Source organism: Castor canadensis, chromosome 19 (assembly GCF_047511655.1).
Source record: "Castor canadensis chromosome 19, mCasCan1.hap1v2, whole genome shotgun sequence".
NCBI classification, from domain to species: domain Eukaryota; kingdom Metazoa; phylum Chordata; class Mammalia; order Rodentia; family Castoridae; genus Castor; species Castor canadensis.
Window position 1 is genome coordinate 470,723 of NC_133404.1, and position 12,107 is coordinate 482,829.

At 52.1% G+C, this 12,107-nt stretch overlaps 1 long non-coding RNA gene across 1 annotated transcript; it reads left to right on the forward strand.

Annotated features, from left to right (window-relative positions):
* Positions 1–507: 507 nt before the first annotated feature.
* LOC141419252 (uncharacterized) lies at positions 508–2,264 on the forward strand. The gene is made up of 3 exons (XR_012444029.1): positions 508–1,802; positions 1,911–1,978; positions 2,114–2,264. It is a non-coding gene; the product is annotated as an uncharacterized lncRNA (long non-coding RNA).
* Positions 2,265–12,107: the final 9,843 nt, after the last annotated feature.

Here is a 12,107-nt window from a genome sequence, read left to right on the forward strand (position 1 = left end):
TACACACACATGCACATACACACGCACACACACACATGCACACACACACACGCACACACACATGCAAACACACACACACGCACACACGCACGCACGCAGACACACACACATGCACACACACACACGCACACACACACACGCACGCACGCACTCGCGCACACACACGTACACACACATGCACACACGCACACACACATGCACTCACACACACATGCACACACACTCGCGCACACACACACACATACATACGCACGCACTCGCGCACACGCACCTGCTTTGAACTCAGGCAGAGGTGAATGAGGGCCTTGGATTAATACCTGGAGCAAGTGGCAAGTGGTGACAAACACATCCCATCTGATGCTTTTAGATGCAGAAAAGGCAGAAAAGGCGTCATGGCGATTAACACCTTTGGTACCATATCCTGGAGAAGTGGTTTTCAAACTCCTCTGAGCCACCTGCAGGGGACCCTAAACAGGCACTTTTCACTCTCCTTTGGTTTTGGTTTTTTCCATTTAATTTGTTTGAACAGATTTCGTGGTAAAAGGTTTATGGATCCACGAGATGGGAGCAGCACAGCCTGTGTTCTCATCTGCCTGTCTTCCTCGAGTCCTCATGGACCTCTGTAGCAGAAGAACAGCACCAAGCTCCATCCCTCTCCCTGACTGCAAGCTCCAGAGGGCAGGCACCCGGCACCTGGCACACGGCCGGCCCCAGTGGGTGCCGTGTTTCCTTTAGTTCCTTCACACGAGGGGGAATTAAAATGGTGGACCAGATGGTTTGAGGTAGCAGAGCATTTGGCAAAATATATGTGTGACGGCTATATCTGGAGCACTGCGGGGAAATGGTACGGAAATACAGAAAACCAAATCAGTGGGGTTGGTGGGGACAGGGACAATTTAATCCTGGTCCTCACAGGACCAGCACTGGCCCAAGGAGCCTTGTGCACACCCGTGTGCATGCACCAGCCTTCACCTCTAAGTCCCATCCATCCCCAGAAAGCATAGCCATGTAGCACTCAGTCAGGTGTGTGGTTCTGGAGAGGGCTCTGGGAAGACCAGGGCCACTTCACCAGAATTCTGCAGTCCCAGGTTCCCAGAGTGTGGGCCCCATGTAGGATCATCCCTTTGGCCTTGAGAACACCTTGATCTCTTTGGAGAGGTGCAGTCAGAGGAGGACCAGGTGGGGCCCTGGATAGGAGGCAGAGAGGCCCCATCTAAAGGGTGACCTCCAGCCAGGGAAGAAGAGTTAATGATCGCAGTGGACGTCACCACCAGGAGCGAAGCACTCAGGCATAAGAATGGAAACGTGGGAGCTGCCCAAGTTGGGAAGTCACAGGTGTGAGTGTCAAACCCCACACGGGAAGCCGACAGTCTGTGAAAAACGCGCAGCTAGGAAGTACAAGTAGCAGTGTGCACATTTCTTCTCAAAAACCAGAAGAACCAGATGAAAGCTAAGAGGACGGAAAATTGGTTCAGTAGGGAAAGAAACAGGGCCAGTGGTCAGTTTTCCGTGGACCTTTTGTGTGCGTGTGTGTGCACGTGTGTTGCATGTATATGTGTGTGTGCGTGTGCGGTCCTGGGGTTTGAACTCAGGGCCTTGTGCTTGCTAGGCGGCTGCTCCACTGCTTGAGTCACTGCGTTTTGTGCTTTCAGTTTGTTTTTCAGATAGGCTCTCTTAGTGCCAGCTTTGCCCGGGCTGGCCTCAAACCAAGATCCTCCTGTCTCTACCTCCGGAGTAGCTGGGATTACTCAGAGCGGCAGATGCTTTTTAAGAGAAATTCCCAAGCCCATCTTATATAGAAGGTACTGTTTTGTATTCACTACTTATTACACCTATTCTGGTCCTTTTGTTGTAAAACAAATGACAAAACTTGTAATGGCTTAAACAGTTGCCTTTTAATTATATCTCAGAGTTCCCTGGGCTGAGGATTCAGGCAGAGGTCAGATGAGGAATTCTCAAATCCATGTGCAATCAACAGGTTACTTGGCAAGAGTTGGGGGTGACAGGCTGGTCCTCCCTTCCTCTGTCTCTCTCTCCTTTCTTCTCTCTCTCTGTGCACTGGGGCTCAAACCCAGGGCCTCGTGCCTCTAAGTACCTTATTCCTTACTTGCAGAGTTTGATCAACCATGCAGTCCGCCCCCCATGGCGTCTCCTGGAACCTTGCAGACACCAAGGTCTCCAGCTGACTCTGTGCTCAGCTGTACCCCAGCCCCGCCTCGCTTATTTGACTCTTTTCACTTATGTCACTGCTGAATAAAGCTGGCCACACGAGCTTTCTGGTCTCTTTGATTTCAGAGGAAAGGGTTAACGTTGTACTTTAGGTACCATGTCTGCTGGAAAGGTTTTTCTTCAAGCTTCGAATACGTATAAATCAGCATAATAAGCTCCAAGAAACCAACATGATTTTGCACCTGTAGAGGAGAAATGTTTTCTGGGTGGCAGGAGGTTGTGTGGATGGCGGGGAAGACCTCCTCATAGGTGCCCACTCCCTTCAGAGCCCGGCCTTCCTGCTTGCATGCTGTGACCCACAGTCACCAAGTGAGACTTGTACTGACCCAGGGCTCTGGGTCCTTCGTTCTGTCCCAGATGACGACTGGATTGAACAATGCCAGATGTAGGACATTCGCTTCAGTGACATTCTAACACCTCCATCGCCAATGAGTGCCAGGAGGGCTCAAGCCTGGAAACTTCTAGGCCCAACTGAGGACTGGTGGAGCCGGCTTGGGCAGAGGCCTCTGGTCCACCTGTGGAATGAAGATGTTAACAGCGCCTATGACACAGGCTGCTGCCAGAATTAGATGAGCTCATCTCTTACCTGTCTCTCATGTGTGCATGTATGTGTCTGTCTGTCTGTATCTAATCTACATGTGTATCTATCATCCATCCATCTATCTATCGTCTGTCTATCATCTCTTCACCTAGCCAATGCTTAGAGCAGCTCCTGGCACATAGGATGATGTCTGCCCTGGCCATGTCATCACCTTCGGCACTCCCGTTTCCTCCTCCCTTTTATCCCAGTTGATCGCTTCCTCCTGAGGTGGCACAGCTGAGAACTCTGTGGATGCCCTCACCTTTCACAGGAAGGCTGCATCCTCGGAATGTGAAGGTGTAAAATGTGACACCTCGGGGCCTCAGTCACTGCTGGAATGACAGGCAAGTGGATCCTCTTTTGCACAAACGACAACCGATGGGGTTATACTGGGGAGCAGAGCTGCCTGCAGCCTGTAACAGAGTGGCCCTGCCTGGTGACTGGGCTGCAAACATCTGATGGAGGAAGCGATCAAGACCCACAGTTGGCCACTTGCCGGCTCTAAGAAGCCAGCCCTGATGCTGAGCCTGGTGGAGGCCCCTGTGTGAGCCATCAAAGCAGTGCAGGGGTCTTGGGTGACCCAGCCCAGGTCACCCAGCAGGCTGGCAGTGAGTCTGGACTTGGAGACCACTGTCCACTCTGAAGTGTACACCCTTGAGTGTTGGCAACTGTCTGGCCTTGCCAGTTAACTCTGAAGCTGCAGAGTCTGTCGGACAGAGGGGAGTCTGTGAGCCAGAGAGGGACTGAGTGTGACCCTGACTGAGAGTGTGGGCTCTGTGGGCTGCAGAAGCTCTGCTGTCCAGTGCTCGTGGTTGTGACCTTCCATCCAGGGCCACGTGGCCCTGCTCCCACTTGTGGAGGTACCTCCAAGCAAGGCTCCAGCTGACCTCACAACAACCCTCTCTCCACCCTGGAGCCTGAGCCCCTCTGGGCTCTGGGTCATCTGCTCAGGACACACATTGTTTTTGCAGTGTTTGCTCACAATAGCAACAAGCAGCCCTCTTCCTCAGCAGCTCCAGGGGCAAGATGCTGTTAACTAGGAGGGGTTGCAAAAGCATCCAAAAAACAGGCTCAGGGCCACAAGAGTGTCTTCAAAACAAGCCCAGACTCAAGAAAACATAAAATGATGAAAAATGAAAAAAAAAAAAAAAAAAACCAAACCAAAAACAGCAACCCAGGCTCCAGCTCTCTCCCCAACTATGATTCACCAGCACAAATGCAGGCCTTCTCTGCAGTGTTGGGGTCAGTGCCCTCTGCCACATTGCAGCCTCGGGAACCATTGTCACCCCAGCCACAGAGCACCCCCCACCCCCGACCCTCCACCCCGGCCCTGTGGGGAGGGGCTCAGACTCCCAGGCTGGGGGGAAGAGGGCGCGGGCACCAGGAGCTCAGACACACAAACGAAGCTAGGGACGTTCAAGTTGAGAGGTTCTGAATTCTCCATGAGCTCCCAGGGTGGTGCAAGCTCTCAACAAAACAGCGGGGCTGTTTTTGTCAGGGGAGACCCAAAAATCCCACAGACTCTGGTCTCTGTGGCTGACACCCACAGTGAGTTTTCAGGGAGCCACTGCTTGGAGTGTTTCCTGTCCCCATGCTACTGGTTTCTTGATCCCAAGTCAATGATTGAAGACGCTGGACCCGGAGTTAAGAGCAAAGCAAGCACAAAGTTTATTGAGAAGACAGCAAAAGCTCCCAGTGCGGGAGGGGCCTAGGAAAGCTAAGCCGTAGTCCAGCTGGCGTCTAGGGGTGACACAGGGCTCCGCCTGGCTTAGGGTCACCTTCTCTACTTTGATACTACATTTGCGATCGAGTGTCACCTTGCTGACTTCTCACTGAACCCAATCACCTGGTCTTCCCCATCCTTACCACACATTCCAGGAGGACCTGGTCAGCTCGTCCTGGTCACCATCTACACTTTACAGCTACCTTTCGTTATGAGGTTCGTGGTTTTACTCTTCTGGGGAGCCTGCTTCTGCCTCTTTAGATGTTTGTTTTCAAAGGTGGCTTCCTGCCTCCCTTATCTAAGACAAAGTCACGTCTGTCATTTGCTTCCCTCACACCCAGCTGCCCCTCTATGAAGCTGCCCCTCTATGAGAGGTAGAGCACCTACAAGACACAATTCGTCACAAGGCCCTGAGTTCAAATCCCTGTGCCACCAAACAGCAAAAGGCAAACATAACCAAATTGCTTTGGGTGTTTTGTGAAGTGCTACCTTGTATGAGCTTGTGAAGTAGAGAAGGAAACTGGGGCTCCCAGAGGGAAAGTGACTTGTCCTAAGTCACCTGACTCCTTGTCCAGTCAGGAGCTGGACTGAGATTTGAACTGATGGCACCCCAAGGGCCAGAGGGACTGAACCTAATGGCATGCCACCTGTGTGACCATGCTGCTGCTCGTTTTGGTGTTTGTTGAGTGCTTTTGAGTTTACACAGTGTTTTCATTCATTTGGCAAATCTTTGTGGGGCATTGCTCTCAGCATTGGGGTCCTCGTGGTCAGTGACATTGGCACAGGGAAGGGCTGAGAAGGAAATAGGAGTGGCCCTGACCGAGGAGGAGGCAAAGCTCTGGCTGGAAGGAGTGGCGCCTGGTGGGGACTCTGGCTCCATGGTAGATTAGCCAGAGCTATTCCTGGGCCCCTCCTCAGGAGTCCCCTGTCCCCAGGGCAGGGTGCAGCTCTCAGAAAAGAATGTGAGATGTCATCATACCACGGAGCCCGGGCTGCATTTTTTCTTGGGTGGTGAATGTGTGGATCGCACTCCTGGTTTGTCTCCAGAAGCCAGGGAACTAGACCAGTGTTCATGAAGTAATGGGTCAACCATGAGTGGATGGATGGCTGAAGACTCCGGTGGGCCTCTCTGCACCTCGGTTTCCTCATTTGTCTACCAAGGTGATATCCAAGGACCCCTGTCCTCTTGATATCTGATGACTAATGCCACAGCAGTGTGCTGTGTGGTTGGAAACCCTGCTCACCATGTCTGCCCCAAAAGAGCCATGTATCAGTCCCCAGGCTGACTTTGGGGTTGTCTGGGTGACTTCACCCTAGAGACAGTCATCACCCCACTAGCATGAGCCAGGGCTGGGGTGGCTGAGCTCGAGGATGCTGTGGCCAGGGTTCATAGTCAGAGGCAGACAGCGTGACCCCAGGAGTAGGCAGGAAACAGGTGTTCCAAAACATATGTGTTCTGCTGCTTGGTCCTACTTTGATTTATTTCACTGGCTTCAGCATTGCCTTCCCTCCCATCCTTTCTCTCTCCCCCTTCCTCCTTTCTTCCTTCCTCTCCCCCTCCTTCCTCCTTCCCTCCCTCCTTCCTCTCTCCCTTCCTCCTTTCTTCCTTCCTCTCCCCCTCCTTCCTCCTTCCCTCCCTCCCATCCTTTCTCCCTCCCTCCCCCTTCCCTCCCATCCTTTGTCTCTCCCTTCTTCCTTCCCTCTTTCCTCCTTCCTTCCTCTCTCCCTCCTTCCCTCCCATCCTTTCTCTCTCCCTTCCTCCCTCCCTCCTTCCTTCCTTCCTTCCTTTTCGGTAGTACTGGGGTTTGAACTCAGGACCTGGCACTTTCTAGGCAGGTGCTCTTCTACTTGACTCACACTCCCAGCTCTTTCTGCTTTAGTTATTTTTCAAATAGGGCCTTGCATTTATGCCCAGGCTGGCCTGGACCACAATCCTATTTTTGTTCCCTGTGTAGCAGGGGTGACAGGCATGCACCTCCACATCTAGCTTTTTTCTGGTTGAGATGGGGTCTCTCTGATTTTTAGCCCAGGCTGGCAATCCTCCCAATCTCTGCCTCTCAAGGAACTGGTATTACACATGTGAACCATCATGCCCTACCACCCTTTTCTTTTGTGGGTCCTCCACATAAACACTGAAACCTTGGCAGAGATGATGCCTATAGTGGTGCCTCATGTGCCAGCCTCTGCTCAGAGGGACTGGGTGGGTACAAAGCCATTACGATGAGGTAATACCCTCACTGTGTATCTCGCATACATTGTGTGACAGGCTGTGCACACTGTCCTTACTCTGGTCCTTACCCAAACCCAGGGAATGTCTATTTTTGGCCTCATTTTACAGATGAGGAAACTGAGTTAGAAAGGCTGAGCCCCTCACCCAATGTGACATCCCCGGAGGTCTTCCTGCCTGCATAACCACTGCACTATGACAGTGGCTTGTGGGGTGACATGCGGTGGTGAGAAAGGCAGGGCAGTTGAACAGAACTAGTGCTCAGTAGAGGATAAGCGCTGAGTCACAGGAGCCATGCAGGGTGATCAGAAGGGCTCAGAAGGTTCTATTCTGGTTGTTCTGGGAAGATAAGGATTTTCACATCCAGAATAAAAGGACCAGAAAGCTCAGGAAAGTCACAGGAGCCCAGGGGCTTGCACTCGGCTGGGAGGAGAACACAGACAAGAAGGCGTGAGTCATGTGGCCAGGTCACGACAGGCATGGATCTGTTTTCAGATCTCTGTTTGAAAACAGAGATCTGTTTTCAAAACTCCCTCTGCTGAGACACTGGCCTGGTCCAGAGGAGACAAAGGAGGCACAACAGCTGGACAGGAGCCTGCACGGAGGGAGGACATGGGGGCAACTGGCAGTGTCCCAGTGGGTATGGAGTTCTGTTTCCCGTGTTGTGCACGCTGGCCCAGCGCTCGCCAGCAGCAGGGGAAGGCGGGTAAAGGGCGGTGGGAACTGTGCCCTGGTTTGTGACTTTTCTATAATCTAAAACATCTCAAATAAAAAGTTCATGCAATTTAAAAACATACTCCTCCTGCAAGCAGTATGGAAGATGGGCCCAAGCGGTAGGGTCTGTGTCTGGGTGCAAGTAGCTGCTGCCATTTAGGTGGTGAAAACTGGGCTCTATGGGTGGCACAGGAAAGGGGACAGAAGTGAAGAACACACTACAGAGATTGAGACAGAACTTAGTGATGGGCCGGACGTGAGAAGCATGAAGTCAACAGCGATGATCGTGTCTCAGGCCCAAGGCAGGCGTGGAGCAGACCTTGTGATGTCACCACGAGCAACGGGGCAGCCTGGGGCAGGGAACATAGCCCCAGCACCGTGCCCCGCGAGCGTTCCCACGTTCTGACCACAACACTGCTCCCCAAGCTATTGTGGCACGGGCCTGGGTTTTTGCTTTCTCACTGTATTTCCAGTCCTATGAAGACAGGATGTTGGTCTATGCCAAGTTCACAAGTAAGTGCTTGATTTAGGCAAGTCTAACGCGTGCTAAGATCTCCAAGCCCTCAGCATGTCTGTTTTCATCTCAGTACAGTAATGGCAGCTTACAGCCTGGCCCTGGGCCACTTGGTTTAGTCCTCACAATTACCCAAGAGCTGGGGACAGTTACACAAAGAGACTCACCAGCTAGCTCTCTGAGGTCACACAAAGCTGGGAGCTGGGGTGTAAACTGTGGTCAGCCTGTCTCAGTGGCAGGCACTCACGTCATACATAAGGCCCCATCAGCACTGCAGCAGCTCTGGTGCCTGACCCCTTCTCTGCTTGCTCTTCAGGTTGTTTTCAGAGCTTCTCTTCAGCTTAATCCCTGGACGCTGGGTCACGGGTTGCATTGGGCCCAGAAAGGGAGAACATGGAGGGAGGGGCCCGGAGAAACCGTGGCCAGGGGTGACCTCATAGCCTGCACCCACAGGGACCTGTGGCTGCAACGGGAAGAACTCGAGGCCAGAGGAGACCTTGACAGGATGGTCAGGAGCACCAAGCCTGGTCTTGGCATCAGTCCCAGGTCTCTGCAGCTGGCAGACTGGGGAGGAAGGGAGAGAAGGCCATACAGCGTTCTGTCTGAGGATGGCTCCTTTAGTGAACATGGGTGGCACTTGGAAGCAGCTACTGCAAACAAAAGCTGAAAGCTCTGCACCCAACACAGGCAGAGAGGGCCAGTGCAGAGGTACCGGTGGGTGCCCACTTCTGCTTTCACCCTCCCAACTTCCTCAGAGCAGAAGTGGGCACCCATTGGCACCTCTGCACTCTCCTGCTCCCAGACCAAAGCCGGGCTCCTCCAGCACCGTGGTAAGGGTGAAAGGGACAGGGTTAGAAGTGATCTCCTTCTCAGGCTTCCAAGAAGCCCGAGTGGGCAGTGGAGATGGTGCCCAGGGAGGCGAGACATTATGGCCTCCTGGCATTTCGCCTTCCAGTCTTTTCTCCTTCCTCCCGCGTTTCCTCTGCCCAACTGGTTTTTGGGATTTCCTTTCCCTGAATCTGTTAATCACCCATGGGCCCAGCTCACATGCCAGATCCCTCAGGAAGCCTTATCTGATTTCCGAGGTGGGAAAGAAGGCTCACCTGCTTTTGCTGTCCAGCCTGCAGGCACGTGTTATTGGAGGACGCCGCCTTGCGGCTCCCTGCACCCCATGTCTGCTGCAGAAGAGTCTCACACTCGGTTCCCACCAGTGCAGATTCAGGGGTTGCTTGTCCACACGCTGGATTCAGGATCTCTACAGAGCCAGAGCCAGCGCCACGTGACTGACTCCCATGAGGGTAGAAGCTGGGAAGTTCCACAACCTGCCCCGTGCAAGCTGGAGGCCCAGGAAAGCCCATGGTGTGATTCAGTCCCCGTCTGATGGCCTGAGAACTGGGGGAGCCACTGGTGTACATCCCAGTTCAAGGGCATGGGATGATGAGACGTCCCAGGTCAAACAGGCAGGAGCAAAGAGGTTATTCCTCCTTCCATGCTAATTTTGTTCCATTTGGATCTTTGGCATACAGGATGGTGCCTGCCCGTGTGGAGGGGGACAATATATGTGACTGGGTCCACTAATTCAAATGGTCACCTGGAAATCCACTCACAGACAAAGCACAAGGATACTGCTTCTGGGTACCCTGGGCTGTCAAATTGACACATAAAATTACCCAACATTGGTTTCTGTTGCTCAGGAAGACAGGTCTATACAGGCTTAGCCAGTCACCAGCCCAGAATGGAGCAGGAGGACAGAGGCTTCAGTGGATAGCTCCAGGGAAGAGAGGCCTAAGGTTGCAAGGTGCATTTAACTCTGCAGAGAAATGTTTGCTGTTCTGCTAAAAGTTAGCAGTAAAGCACATCACAGAAAAAAAACAAATGAAAGGGAAAAGCTGTGTTGACTCACGGAAAGCAAAGGCCACAGTTACAGTGCACCAGCGACCTGGGTCTGTGCAATGCTCACACAATTGGAACCATGTTAATACTGAACAGAGACTTCAGTAAAAATTGTGATACAATCATACGGAAAGGACGGGAGCGTGTGTGTGTGTGTGTGTGTCAGGATGGGGTAAAGTGTAAGAGAGCTAAGCTGTCATCTGTGACAGTTACTGGTTAATGTCTAAAACTGAAAAATTGCCAGGCACTAGTGACTCGTGCTGTAATCCTAGCTATTCAGGAGGTAGAGATCAGGAGGATCGCGGTTCGAAGCCAGCCTGGAGAAATAGATCACAAGGCCCTATCTCCAAAAAAAAAAAAAACCATTACAAAAAAGGGCTGGTGGAGTGGCTCAAGTGATAGAATGCTTTGCAAGTGTGAGGCCCTGAGTTCAAATCCCAGTGCCACCAAAAAAATGGTGGTCACTAGTGATTGTGATACTGTTCAAAGGACACAAAATTTTGATTAGACAGGAGGAATAATAACTTCAAGGGATCCACCACACATCATGGTGACTATCACAACACCAATATGTTGTATACTGAAAATTGCTGACACAGTAGGTTCCAAGTCTTCCCCCCCCCCCCGACACACACAAAAGTTGTACATGCTACAACTTCCTTTAGCCAGTCCATGTACTACGACATGCTTAATTTCATAAACAGGCACGCATTTTCCTTGTCAGTTAAAAAATAAAAAGAAATGAAAAAGAAAAATCAGATGGATAAGCTCGTTATTTAGAAATACACAGGAAAATACCTCCAGTCACAGATGCGCGTGGGGAGGGGTGAATCCAGAGATGCGGTTTTTACTATAAATTTTATGGCATTCTTAAACTTTTTAAGACTAAGTACACATATTTCTATGACTAAATTATGATTTTAAAAGCTGTAAGACAGATAAGATAAGGCACAAGTCGACTGCTGTCCCTCGGAATAAGGGCCCCGTGTCTACCCCTGCCTCCTGCGGGGCTGGCTCGGTCCGGGAGGGTTCCCAGGCCTCGGCTGTGTCTCAGGTTGGGTGATGGTGGTGGTGGGCTTTAGCGGGGTGTCTGGGAAGCCCTCGCGAGCCGAGCCGGGCTGGGTGTCTGTTTTCCCTCTAAGACCCAGACGCTTCTGCTAACCATTGTTCCCAGTGTGGTTTTTAAAAACTTAACTCTCTGCAAATTCCACCCAGCCCAGGCTGATTCGTCCGTCTAGGAATCCAAGGGGCCCGGAGCAGAACTCACATTTTATAGGAGAAGGGGGATCAAAGCCAGCAGGCTCTTTGTAGAATCCACCAGGTCCTGCCTGGGGATCGCACCTCATTAACGGCAGCTCAGCCTCGCCGGCTGAGTTTAACAAGCTGCCCTTCAGTGTGCTCTGGCTTTTTGTCAACCTTTTCCAGGCAAACTGTTTGTCCTAGAGCTGGGCTAAGTCCCCAGTGGCCCCCATACAAGGGGTCTTGTGCTTGGCCAGTGGGCACAGGTGGGTCGCCCTTCTCTGTGTTTTCTTCCTCCTCGAGGCCATCACACTGCTCTAGTGCTTCCCAGTTCTTATGAACCTTGCCATCGGACCTACAGAATGTCAGTATAGGATGGGCAAAGGCTATTGTTTCCGTTTCATAGGTGGGGAGACTGAGGCTCAGAGAGGTTAAGGGATCTGCTCACAATCACACAGCCAGAAACAGCAGAGTAGGACTTGAACCCGAGGTTTTCAAGTCCTGGGCCAGGGTCAACACCAGACACCTGAAGGTGTTAGCCCCATAATGCACACTGGCCATGGCACAGCTTGACATCTCTGTGCCTTCAGAGAGCAGCTGATACATCCTGTCCTGAAAAACTTCAATTTCTTAGGATGGCAAGGAACAAGTCACCACTAAAACATGAGGAAAGCACATGACCTCACACAGCACGAGAAAGCCCGCTGAGCCCAGGACAGAAGGGGGGTGTCACAGAAGATGCTGTTCCTGCCTGCTTCTCTGGCCTTTCTCCCTGTGTTGTCCCCTCCACCCGCCTTACTCTCATCTCCCTCCACAGTTCTGCCTGCCCTCTTCTTTCGTCCTCCCCTCCCTCGATCCTTTCCTTCTTGTCCCTGCCCACTACCCCTCTTCTTCCTTAGCTGCCATCATTCTGCCAGATCTCAAACTGGTGCAAGAGTTTCTCTGAACCCTTTCTCCTTCCCGAGCTTGTCCAGTGCTCCCAGGTCCG